Source organism: Pleurodeles waltl, chromosome 4_2 (genome assembly GCF_031143425.1).
Source record: "Pleurodeles waltl isolate 20211129_DDA chromosome 4_2, aPleWal1.hap1.20221129, whole genome shotgun sequence".
In the NCBI taxonomy this organism is placed as follows: domain Eukaryota; kingdom Metazoa; phylum Chordata; class Amphibia; order Caudata; family Salamandridae; genus Pleurodeles; species Pleurodeles waltl.
The window spans coordinates 486,584,262-486,595,814 of record NC_090443.1 but is presented as its reverse complement, the minus strand read 5'-3'; positions in this window follow the sequence as shown (position 1 = coordinate 486,595,814).

Genomic DNA, 11,553 nt, shown 5'->3' with positions numbered 1-11,553 from the left:
GAGCAAAGACCTGAAGTCTGCAAAGGCAGCTGTAGCGAAGCATTCGGCAGTCAGCATACAATCGTGGTTCTCTGGCTGGAATCTCCCTCTAATGTGTAAGGGACAGGGAAGCGTTTTTATAATAAAACAGCTGATGTTCTGAGAAAATGTCCCTACATAAGGATATGTATTTTCTATGAATGTCAAGGACTAAACTCATAACAAGTTCACCGGCAACCTATCTTACTGCAGCCTTGGAAGAAGCACAGAGAGAAAGAATGTCTTGTTTGAGAACAAAGTGCTGGTCTAGGCGAAAACAGTTAGATAGAAGGAAATAAAACAAGATCGTAAAAGTGGCTATTGTAACAATAATAAAGCAGAGCCAAATTAAATATATCTAGGTTAAAGTGCACAGCGGCAGGCCTATTATGTCTAATAACGTGCATGGAGCAATAACTACAATGGCTACATAATACACCAAAATCTAACCTTACATCAGAGGATTCCACCCTGCCTGATGTTGTGGATAAAAAAGTGGACACCACACTTAAATGGTCTTATGCTGCATCTAATGTTTGTAGTGAGAGCAAATATATATGAAGCATATGCCACCCAGGTTTTATTTAAAGATCTCAAACCCTATGTGACTGTATATAAAAAAGTGAAGACACTTCTAATATTGTGGCAAACATTGAACTGGTATCCAAATTTCTTTCAGATGTCATGTTGACACCGTCAGCTGCTGCTTCAATATCCAGTCATGGGCTGCTTTGGATAAAGTTGTGGAAACTCAAAGGTTTTATTCAGAAAATACCTTTCACAGAACCAAAACCATTTTCTAATTTACTTGATAACATGGTGCATAAAGCATCAGAAGAGAAAACAGTTCTTAAACTTTTTTAAGCTGGCATCTGGAAAAAGTCCTTTGTGTTCAAGAGCCCTCTCCAAAATCTTTAAGACAAGCACCTCTTTCATGGCTGGGCTTATAGTCGGAGAGAGGGGCCAAGTTTGGAAACAAAACCATACTTTACAATGCCAGTGTTCAAGACTAGTCCCAAAAATGACTATCCAGAAGTTGGGGCAAGGTTATGTGTTATATATCATCATTTCATTGGAAGATTTGCATAATAGACCAGTGGGTGCTTCAGATAGTGAATCCTGTTTTTGGATTCTGTTTGCCCAATATAATTTAAAACCTACCCCATTTCCAAAAGAAGAGGTGAAATTGGGGACCAACACTGGGCAATATAGAGATGAAGGGCCCCTTGTCACAGAAGGGAAATCTCCCTTCATCCAACTGGAGGGAGCTGTCAGCAGTGTGGCTGACACTGCATGCCTTCCCCGTCACTTGGAGGACAAGAATGCCTTAGTGAGAACAGCCAATCAAGTCTCAAGATGCTACCTCAATTGACAGGGTAGCACAAAGAACAGGGAGTTGAATCAGGCAGCGGATCACATCTTTTCCTGGGAGGTAATCCACCTTCTAGAACTCAGAGCAGTTTACATCTAAGGGGTTTTAAACGTTCAAGCAGACAGCCTGAGCTAGAATCTCCCATCCTTAATGTCCTACCATCTGTCATCTTGGAAATTCAATTGAAAATATACCCACTTTGCAAAACCCTGGATGGTTCTATTTGCACCACAGCGAAATATTCCAATCTTCCACTCAGAGGAATGGTGCCCAGTGCCCTTAAGTGTGGGCAGTGAATACCCTTTCCAGTCCCTGGCCTCAGGACAATCTGTGTGAATTTCCACTGATAACCTCTTCCCGAAGGTGCTTCAGAAGATTCCAGAGGAAAGGAATATGATAATATTGGCAACCCCTTTCTGGCTAGGGCATCTGTGGTTTTCTCTTGTAACGAGGATGTCCAGGGTGGACTTTCTAAATCTCTCAATTCATTGTTCTCTTCTTCCAATTCCACTGTTACCTGTACCACAATTCACACAGCGTAGGCTGACAGCCTGGCTCTTGAAAGATTAGGGTCAGAGGTGATAGACTATTCAGAGTTAATGGCCATGGATTTTCAAGCTTCTAGGAAACTATCAACCTCACTCTCTTATAAAATAAATTGACATTAATTTCATAGGTGGTGCATTTCTAAAGATTTAGATGCATCCGCGGTGCATCTATTGAAGATTTTAGAATTCTTAAAGGAATGTTTTTGTAAAAGGGTTAGTCCCATCTACCACAGCAGCTCAACGGGCTGCTTTGAAAGCTGGTAAAGTAAAATGTGTTTGTTCAAAGATATCGCCTTTGGTGGTTAGGCCATTAAAAATGTTTTGTTTGAAAAGGCCGGAGGTTCAAACCTGGTACCAACTTGGAATCTTTCTATTGTTCCAGGGGGTCTACAGCAACATCCTCTTAAGACTTTGTAACAAATAGAATTGGCATGGCTTTCAGCTAAAACTGCTTTTTTGGTTGTTATTGCCTCACCTAAAAGAGTAGAAGAGTTAGGAGCCCTGGCAACTTCCTATCTATATTTGTTTTTTCCTGATCCAGTCATTCTAAGATTTGATCCAAAATGTGTCCCTTAAAGTACAATATTGTGTTCATTTGGCACAAGAAATTGTTCTTTCAGTGGTTTCGAACTCTTCTTCAGATATTCTGTCTTCCCTAGATGTGAAGAGACCTGTGACCATTTATGTAGATTGTACAAAGGAATTTAGACATTCTACCTTACTATTTATAACCTATGGGTCAGCCAACTGGGATAAAACTGCAACATCACAAACCATAAGTAGGTTGGTCAGGCAGACCATTTCGCAGTTCTACAAGTCAGTAGGGGAGGTGGTCACTTCTCACATTCAAAGCCGTTTAACCAGAGAAATGTCAGTATCTTGGGCAGAACTATCTGGGGCCTCTCGCTCTCTTGAGGAAATATGTAAAGCAATAACTTGGACTTCACATCTCATGTTTGTAAAACATTATAGTCTTGATTTGTCTTGTTATGCTCGTAGCAATTTTGACAGTTTTTTTTTAAAGTCAGCTAGGAAGTAATTATTGATATTTATCTTAAAATTGTGTTCAACAGCATTTATTGTTGGTGCGATTTGTTATTTGGTAAATCCTCGACCTGTATGGACTGGGATGAGAAGGATGGGGATAGTGGGGTAAAGAGGCAATTACTGATTAGCAATCTTCATTACCCTGATTGGTCGTCTTCCTCATCCAGGTAAAGAAACCTCCCTCCCCCTGTTACACCTCCAATAAAACTGCTTGTAAGGTAGAGGAAGTGTTGGAGGGAGGGAGAATATAGAAGAAGTTTATGTTTAATGGACCTTTTGAGCAGGGGCATGCATGTTTAAACTTCATTTAGAAGTAGGATTCCATCAAACTGCAAGGACTGGGAAGATAAGGACTACAAATTGGAGTAATAAAGATTAAAGGTGAGTAAATGAATCAGTTTCCTGATTAAGTATCTTATTGGGAAACAGAATATGTAGGTGATAATTTTAATTTATTTTTAGGAGGATACTTTCAGGGTCATATTTATTCAGAGAATTCCAATTTCTGATTGAAGTATTATTTTGGTTTTCATTTGAAAGAGACAGTGTTGGTTTTAGGTTAGGGCATATAATTTGTGCTTTCTTTTTGAGTGATAATTTGTGTTTCCTATTTGAGAGATAGTTTTGGTTTCCTCCTGGCAAAATGTAGGCCCTCATTACAACCCTGGCGGTAAATGCCACCTACCGCCTTGCTGACAGCCGCCAAGATACCGTGACTGCGTCAGTATTCCGCTACGGGTATTAAGACCTACACTGAGAAATCCACCACTATACAGACACCCACACAAGTCCGCCAGACCAAAGGTCAGTGATAAATTGGCAGAACCAAAACCCACACCGTTACGCCAACAGGAATACGCCCACAGTATCATGACCCACGAATCACCGCAGCAGTCTTTCAACCGCGGTAAACCATTGGCGGCACACACCGCCATGCTCAAAATACACACACACTTACAAAACTACACCACATTGGCCAATTCAAACTACACACACCTGACACACATACCACCCACACCCACACACCCAATCCAATATAAAACACACACCCACATTACCCACAGCCCTTGCCACGAAAAAAAAGATTGCCAACAGAGAGAGACACAAGCCAGGAGCACCCACTCAATCTGAGCCACAGAACACCATCTCCCATACACCATCCACGCGCCTCACACCACACACCCCAACACATCATCCCACACATCACCCCACACATCCTTCCACATATCACGCACACCACATCCATGGCACCCCAAACACACCCCAGGTTTTCAGAGGAGGAGCTAAGGATCATGGTGGAGCAAATCATCCGGGTAGAGCCACAGCTATTCGGATCACAGGTGCAGCAAGACGTCCATTGCTAGGAAGATGGACCTATGGCAGAGGATCGTGGACAGGGTCAACGCCAAGAACAAGGGATGACATCAGGAAGAGGTGGTACGACCTACGGGGGAAGGTGCATTCCGTGGTTGCAAGACACCAGTTAGCCATACAGAGGACTGGCAGTGGACCCCCACCTCCTCCCCCACAACTAATAACATAGGAGAAGCCAGTCTTGACAATAATGCATCCTGCGGGCCTCGCAGGAGTAGCAGGAGGACTGGACTCTGGTAAGTCAAATCATTACTACTATATCCCCACCCCACCTGCATGCCATCACAAACTCCTATCCCTACCCCCACCCCATCACTCCACCACATCACATATACCCCACCATTACAACCCACTCATCCCAAAACCAAGCCCTGCATGTAACACCAATCCATGGACCCCCATCACAAACCTGCATTGACACCCATCACCACAGCATGCACAGTACTGACAATCACTTAGCCAAACCAAGCACAACTCACACAAGCCAAAGCTGCCTTGTTATAACAACCATAGAGGGAAACATACCCATGCACAAGATGGCACACGCAGATACAATAACACTGCATTTTCATCCCCACAGGACCCCTACTCAAAGTCACCGGAGAGGAGTTGCCACCAACATCCAGTCGTCCCCCAGAGGAGGCCCACAGTGATGACAGCAGCTCTGCATGCTTGGCTCATGATGACCAACCTGGCCCATCAGGGACCACTTTACAGTCGGGTACCCAGGCACAGTCCCAACCCACCACAGAGCCTCCCCCTCAGGAAACACCAGAACAGCACCCACACAGCAGGCCCATGCCACTGTCCCCAGGACACGTCAATCAGCAGTGTGTCCACCACTACAGGGACCCCAGGCAACCCCACAAACACCTGGGGTCAGTGGCAGTGGGCACACCGTTCAGGAGACAGAGGCACACGACAACAGGGAAACTGGGAGGACTGCTGTGCGACAGTGGGAGGACAGGCCCAGGGAACCCACTCTCCAGGAGGCACTCTCCAACATCCTGGGAGCATACCACCATTCCCAGGAGACCATGTGCCAGATACTATACAAGTTGCAGGAGACCCAGCGGCTGCAGGAGGGACAGTACCAGGGGATCAGGGAGGACCTCAAAAACACCTACACCATCCTGGTCACCACTACAGGGGTGATGGCAGACATGGGCAAGACCATGAGGGAGGCAGTGGCACACCAATGGGCCCCTGACACTAGCCACACCGAAGAACAGCCCTCCACCTCCGCCGGCGCTAGTGGACAGGAGGCCCCGCCACAGGACCAACAGGCCACCAGCACCCCAACCCCTGCAGAAGGAGTACCACCCTGCAAACGGTCCCTGCGATCCAGGCAGAAGCCAGAGAACATTGCCAAGACCTCCAACAGGAAATAAGACTCTCCTGATTGTTACCCTTCTGTCCCACTCTGTCACCCTGCCCCCCTTGAACTGCCATTACTCCCCTTCCTATGCCCCATTGGACAATGCACCTGTGATACAAAGAGACTGGACTCTAACTGGACATTCCTCCACCATCACCCCAGCCCATTGCACACCCCCCTCCCTCTATATATGAGCACTTAAATAAACACTCTTGGAACAAATACTAATCTTGAGTCTGTCAAATGATTGATTCATGTATCAGTACAACATACTGAAAACATTGCAAGTCATATATACAGTAATTTATACATTGGTATGACCTTTAGTGGGCAGCAGTACACATACCAGGAGCCTGAGTGGGCCACAGAGATCTGAAAATAGAGATGCCAAAGGGCATAGTAAGTGGCCATAGACATAGGGAAATCAGGCTGCCATGTACAATGTCCAACAGAAAACTGAAATGTAAAGTGAAGTTACAATGTCTTACCTGTGTGTCATTGGAAGTACTGCTGTATTATATTACTTCTGCTGTCCACATCTTCTTCTTCTGCTTCCTCTTCCTCACTGCCCACAGGCTCCACTGCTGCCACAAAACCATCTCCAGGCTCATCCTTCTGCAGAAAAGGCACCTGGTGTCTCAAGGCCAGGTTGTGCAACATGCAACATGCAACAATGATCTGGTACACCTTCTTGGGTGAGTAGTACAGGGATCCACCTGTCAGATGGAGGCACCGGAACCTGGCTGTCAGGAGGCCAAAGGTCCTTTAAATGATCCTCCTTGTTCGCCCATGTGCCTCATTGTAACGTTCCTCTGCCCTGGTCCTGGCATTCCTTACTGGGGTCAGTAGCCATGAGAGGTTGGGGCAACCAGAGTCACCTGCAAATACCAAGGGATACCTGTTAGCCAGACACTAACCCTTAGGGCCAACCCCACACCCATATACCAACATCCACTGGGTGTGGACCGTGGGCTCACCTATTAGCCAAACCTGGTGCCTCTGGAGTTGGCCCATCACATATGGGATGCTGCTATTCCTCAAGAAAAAGGCGTCATGCACAGAGCCAGGAAACTTGGCATTCACTTGGGAGATGTACTGGTCCGCCAAACACACCATCTGCACATTCATAGAGTGATAGCTTTTTCTATTCCTGAACACTTGGTCATTTCTCCGGGGTGGGACAAATGCTACATGTGTACCATCTATGGTACCAATGATGTTGGGAATATGTCCCAGGGCATAAAAGTCAGCTTTTACTGTGGCAAAATCCTCCACCTGGGGAAATACAATGTAGCTGCGCATGTGTTTCAGCAGGGCTGACAACACTCTGGTCAACACGTTTGAGAGCATTGGCTGAGAAATCCCTGATGCCATGGCCACTGTTGTTTGGAAGGAACCACTTGCCAGGAAATGTAGCACTGACAGGATCTGCTCTAGAGGGGGGATACCTGTGGGCTGGCGGATAGCTGACATCATGTCTGGCTCCAATTGGACACACAGTTCTTGGATTGTGGCCAGATCAAGTCTGTAGGTTTAGGATAATGTGTCTGTCCTCCATTGTCGCAAGGTCCACCAGGGTTCTGTACACCGGAGGATGTCGCCAGCTCATATTCATCCTCAGCAGCAAAAGCCTATGGAGGAAAACGGTGAGCAGAGGGTCTTATTCACACATCAATTTAAATAATGCTGCATCTTTTACTTTACAGAACCTATATGTGAATCTGAGAGTCAGTTGCTGTGCCAATGTCTGCTGTGATGCAGTTAGGTGCCATGGCCTGTGCCCCCCTGAAATGGCGGCTGCCTGACTTGTGAGGAGGGACAAGTGGCATTGTGTGCCGTTGCGGTATGCGGTCTATGACCTCTGTACACCTTCGCATTGGTTATCATTGGGCCCTATGGTACGCACCGCCGCAGACGTGGCCGCCATTTTCTATCTGTTCACTCACTTGCTACCTGACCTTCAACAGGAGAGGACCTACACTGCAAGTGCTGCTGTGACCTGTGTCTGGAAGCGACAATGGCTCATGCGTCTGGGGAAAGGGCCCCTGCCTTCACTATGGAGGAGTTGGAGAAACTGGTGGATGGGGTCCTACCCCAGTACACGTTACTCTATGGTTCTCCAAACAAACAGGTGAGTACACTGTGAGCATGATGCGTGGGCCATGAATGTATGGATTGCTGTGTGTGTAAGCCACATGTGGGGGGGCTGAGGCGTCCTGGCCAGGGTGATTCATGTTTGGTGGTCAATGTATGTGCATCAGGGGATGGGAGGGATCTGGTGGGCCATGAGTGTGACGGTCTGGACAGTTAAGTAATGCTCTTTTCTGCTGTCTTTTTCCATGCAGGTCAGCACCCATCCGAAAAAGGGAATTTGGCGTGCCATCGCCAAGGAGGTGTGGACCCTGGGGGTCTTTGACAGGCAGAGCACCCACTGCCGCAAACGGTGGGAGGATCTGCGCTGCTGGGCAAGGAAGACGGCGGAGGCCCAGCTGGGGCTGGCCTCCCAACGAGGAAGGGGTGCCCGTCGTACCCTGACCCCCCTGATGTTCCGAATCCTGGCGGTGGCCTATCCGGAGTTGGATGGGCGCTTGAAGGCATCACAGCAGCCACAAGGGGGTGAGTACAGATTCAGAATCCTGACTTTGTACGCATTAAGGTTTACCTGGGTGGGGGATGTGGGCTGTGGGTTCCCCTAGGCCAGGGCGAACATGGCGGGATAGGTCCCATGTTGGGCAGGTACTGAAGCACTCCACCCCCAATAGTGTTAGTGTTCATCTACTACTGGGCAGGGTCCTGTCGGTTTCAGGTGGTCAGCGTGTTAGGCATTGTACCACATGGGCTGGTGACTATCTTAGTAACTAGTAGTGCATGGACTAGTGCATAGGGCTGCTCCCTGTGAGTTGTGTGCGCCAACGGTAGTGTTGTTGCTGGCATTGACCAAGTGTATCCTCTGTCCCCCCCCCCTTTTTTGTTTTGTCACCCCGTCCTTGTGTGCATTAGCATCAACTGGCTGAGGAGCAGAGGCACCGGTGATGGAGGGAGCTGCATCCCACATGGGCCTGGAGACCAAATTCACTGACGGTGAGGGCACCAGTGGGACGGAGGGCGAGGGGAGCACCACGACGGGGACAGGAGGGGACACCACAGACAGCAACTCCTCCTCCGATGGAAGCTCCCTAGCGGTGGTGGACACCTCTGTGCTCACTACAACAGGTATAGCCACCACCCATGTACCAGCACCGCCCTCCCAACAGCCCCTCAGCGTGTTTCCCATGCCCACTCACAGAAGGGTGGACATTTCCTTCGCCCCAGGCACCTCAGGCCCTGCCCCAGTCAGCCCTGCTGCTCACAGTGAGGAGGCTATTGACCTCCTGAGATCCCTCACTGTTGGGCAGTCAACCATACTGAAAGCCATCCAGGGTGTCGAGAGGCATTTGCAACAAACAAATGCCTACCTGTAGGGCATTCACTCTGGTGTGCGGCCCAACAGAGAGAATTCTAGACTCTGGCCTCAGCACTGATGGCAGCCATTGTCCCTGTCTCTAGCCTCCCTCCTCCATCTTCCTCTACCAAATCCCAATCCCCTCAACCTCAACCTATCCCAAGCACACCTTCAGAGCAGCATTCACCCAAATCACCACACAAAAGTGGCTCAGGCAAACACAAGCACCACACTTAATCTCACAGGCACTCACACAAGCACAATCCCCATGCAGACACACCAACATCCACTGCCTCCACTGTGTCCCCCTCCTCCTCCTCATCCACCTCCCTCCCAGTAGCGTCTCCACTCACACCTGCATGCACTACATCCTCATCCACTACCTCCATCACCAGCACGCCTATCACTACACACCCCTCACTGGCAGTCACCACCCCCATATCCATGCACACGTCCCCTGTGTCCTCTCCCAGTGTGTCTGTGACCCCTCCTCCCAAAGTACACAAACACAAGCACCCACCCACCCAACAACCATCCACCTCACAACAGCATCCAGCCCATGCACCTGCACCCAAACTCAGCAGACAGACACCTCCTACAACCACTCCCTCTTCCTCCAGTCTCAAACCCTCTCCCTCTTCCCGCCCCAGTGTCCCTAAGAAGCTTTTCCTGGCAAACATTGACCTCTTCCCTACCCCTCCCCCCATCCTTCCACTCGGGCCAGGGTGGCCAGAACTCAGCCCAGCACCTCAGCCACCAAATCATCGTCCGCTGTGGTTCCTGCAGCTTTCAAAGCCTCAAAGGGGGCACCCGTCAACCCAGCCAGTGTGCCACCAACCTCTGCCAAGGCCAAAGCCATTCCGCCACCTGGCAAGGTGAAGAGAGGGACAGGATCCAGCAAAGGGAAGGAGCCACAACCACCCAGAAAGGCCACCTCAAAGACTCCAGCTGCCAGACTCAAGTTCACACCACCATCTGCCAAGGTGAGGAAGGGGCAGAAAAATCCAGCCAAGGCACTTCAGCTGTCCGAGGTTGCAGTTGAAGGCCTGGTGTGTACCAGCACAACCGCCAGCACTGCACATGCACCGCCAGCAGCCCTGCCACTAGCTCCGTCGGAAGCCCCGCCACCTGCACGGCCACCTGCACCGCCGTAAGCACCACTACTGTCAACAGCTGCAGCTCCAGTGGGCAGCCGTCCGAGGCTGCAGGAGAAGGGCTAGAGCCTCTCTCCACCACTCGCAGCACCGGCACCTACACCACGGCCAGCACCGCCACTGTAGGAGGCTCTCCTGGCTTGCAGTGGGTACCAGAGGTACTTACAGCTTGTGCCAGGTCCAGTTATCCCTTATTAGTGTAGAAGAGATGTTTCTAGCAGCTTAGGCTGATAGAAGGTAGCTATGGCAAAGCAGCTTAGGTTGAACTAGGAGACATGTAAAGCTCCTACTATACCACTGGTGTCATATGCACAATATCATAAGAAAACACAATACACAAAAGTACTAAAAATAAAAGTACTTTATTTTTATGACAATATGCCAAAAGTATCTCAGTGAGTACCCTCAGTATGAGGATAAGTTATATACACAAGATATATGTACACAAACCAAAATTAGGTAAGTAATAGCAAGAAAAGTAATGCAAGCAGTGTAAAGTTACAGTAGATTGCAATAGGAGCACATAGGTATAGGGGCAACACAAACCATATACTCCAAAAGTGGAATGCGAACCACGAATGGACCCCAAACCTATGTGAGCTTGTAGAGGGTCGCTGGGACTGTAAGAAAACAGTGAGGGTTAGAAAAATAGCCCACCCCAAGACCCTGAAAGGTAGGTGTAAAGTGCACCTACTACCCCCAGAGAGCACAGAAGTCATGATAGGGGGATTCTGCAGGAAGAACAAACACCAGCAATGCAACAACAGTGGATTTCCGGACCTGAGTACCTGTAAGACAAGGGGACCAAGTCCAATAGTTGCGATAGTGTCGAGAGTGGGTAGGAGCCCAGGAAATGCCAGCTGAGGATGCAAGGAAGCTGCCACCTGTTGGAAGAAGCTTGGAGTTCTGCAAGAAAGAAGAGGACTAGGAACTTCCCCTTTGGAGGATGGATGTCCCACGTCGTGATGAAGCTTGCAGAGGTGTTCCCAGGCAGAAATACCACAAACAAGCCTTGCTAGCTGCAAGGGTCACAGTAGAGGTTTTTGGGTGCTGCTGTGGCCCAGGAGGGACCAGGATGTCGCGACTTGAAGGAGGAGACAGAGGGGGCGCCCAGCAACTCAAGAAGCCCTCACAGAAGCAGGCAGTAGCCGAAGAAGTACCTGAACAGGCACTTAGAAGAAAAACGAACCGGAGTCAACCCGAAGTCACAAAAGGGAGTC